This window comes from Myotis davidii, unplaced genomic scaffold (genome assembly GCF_000327345.1).
Source record: "Myotis davidii unplaced genomic scaffold, ASM32734v1 scaffold582, whole genome shotgun sequence".
NCBI lineage: Eukaryota > Metazoa > Chordata > Mammalia > Chiroptera > Vespertilionidae > Myotis > Myotis davidii.
The window spans coordinates 745,541-747,601 of record NW_006294113.1 but is presented as its reverse complement, the minus strand read 5'-3'; the positions used below and the strand labels follow the sequence as shown (position 1 = coordinate 747,601).

The window sequence follows — 2,061 nt, the reverse complement described above, 5'->3', positions numbered from 1 at the left end:
AAGCCCCCCCCCCCCCCAAATACAAGTACTTTTAATATCAATATCTATCTACTGAAGAGATAAAAACCAAAACTGGGTTAGAAGTACTTCTAGAAAAATCTACTCATAAATCTAAAGTATTTATTTACTTCTTGAATAAACAGAATTTTCAGGTTATAGCTAACTGTAAAGTAGCTCCCAAAAATAATAAAGTGAATTAAATATCCAAAGTTCTAAAGTATAAACATAGGTAATTAGTTCTCTATGGGAGAATTAGTTTTATTTTATCTTCAAGATCAAGTACTTTTGAAATGAAAGAGATATGTCACTCATATCTACAAATTTTGCCCTTGTTTTTCCACCATGTAAGTTTACTTTAAAACGAAAGTATTATAGAAACTGAAAATGTTTTAAAGGTTGTATTTGTTGCTTGGTTAAATATGCAGGCAATTCTCATTCCCCAAGAGTTATCATATTGGGTTACAGATAGCTCTACATAGTATACTTAGAATAAAAGGTTTCTGCCAACAAATGATACTTAAATTAATTCATTTTTATGGGTACAGTATTAATTAGGATGCAAAAAACTGAAAGTTCCTCAGCACCTTTCTAATACACAAAGTATTCACAGAAGTCACTGCAATTCAAGCCCTCAGGGAAAAAAAAAATGATAGAAAATGAACTTTTTAAAATTAAATGAGGATCTTATGAAGTCAAGAAAGAAATGCAGAAGTTTTGCCTTTTTTACAGTGAATTTTTCCCTTTTGATTCAGTATTACAAAAGAACTACAAACTAGAGTTGTTCAACATAGAAAGCTCACTAAAGATCTTGGTCCATTTAGAAGTATTTCAAAAAAAAGAGCTCAGAATGTAGGCATCTAACCATTTTAAATATACATTTAACCAGTTCAGTCCACTGTGATTCTTAACCCTTTCAATCTAGAAAAGTCATCGTCCATAATTGCAGAAGAAATGTATTCATGGACATTTGGAAACAAATGTGGTCAAATAACAGGAAGTGTTCCCTAATAACTCAACATAAACATATGTAAATACGTAAATATTTTCAAATTTCTATGCCCCCTCCCACTTCCATTGTTTCAAAGGGCAAACGTAAAGTTGCACTTATTCCAGAAGTCCTAATATCAAGCATGACAGAAAATGTGTTCAACTATGAACTAAATTCAAGTACAGCCTCCCTCAGGAACAGATTTTAACTCAATACCGTCTACCACTTCACCAAGAATCTAAGGGTTCATATCAGTGCATATTTTCTTATACTTATTAGAAACTGTCCTGAAGATTAAGAAAGGAAGTTTTATGACCAGCAGTTTTATGAAAACGGAGAGGAAGAAGAAGAAGAAAGTGTTGCATTCGGTCTTCTGGATGTTGCAGGCATCTCCTAGGACCCAAAGGAAGTTGATGCTTAGGCTCCTTCCGAGAGTGTGGTACCCGTATGTTAGGACTTTCACGGAGGTAACACCGCGCTCCCGGGGCCTGGAACCAATGCAAATTCTAAAGCCCCGGCAATGCTCTCCCTAAAGGAAACTTCAGCTTGCGTTCAGAAACGATCGCCAGTCACCGAGCGTCACCGGGCTTCTCGCCTAGGCGGACAACACAGCCTCGACCGAGAACGAGGAACGCCGCCTCCAACTCCACTCATTTCTTCCGGAAAACTTTTAAGTGAGACCGAAGCCAGCAAAAGGTGCAGAGGCCCCGACGGAAGTAGAAACCCGGGGCCGGCAACTTCCCAGACAACAACGTCCCGGGTTCCTCCGCCAGCCCGGGACCCTCCGGACTCCGTCTCTACCGCCCGGCGGGGGCTTCGGCCTCGGGGCGCGGCGGCAGAGGAGGCACCACAGCTGCACTCCTCCTTCCAACACCCGAACCCTTCGGTATCCCAGAGCCTGCGGGCTCCCGAGACCGTTAGTCCAATACCACACTATTACAGATCCCTATTCCCTCCCCACACACACACACACACACACACACAAGTTGCAGGTGATGTGCGTGTACGGAGAGAATGTGAACAGCCCGGGACCGCGGCAGCTCAGGGGAAGGCGGCAGCGCCGTCTAGAGCGG

The 2,061-nt window shown here is 41.5% G+C and overlaps 1 protein-coding gene across 4 annotated transcripts in view; it reads right to left on the bottom strand.

Moving 5' to 3' along the window:
• Nucleotides 1-2,061, bottom strand: part of CNOT2 (CCR4-NOT transcription complex subunit 2) — a 131,660-nt gene that overhangs the window by 128,950 nt on the left and 649 nt on the right. The gene's annotated exons all lie outside the window — the stretch shown is intronic.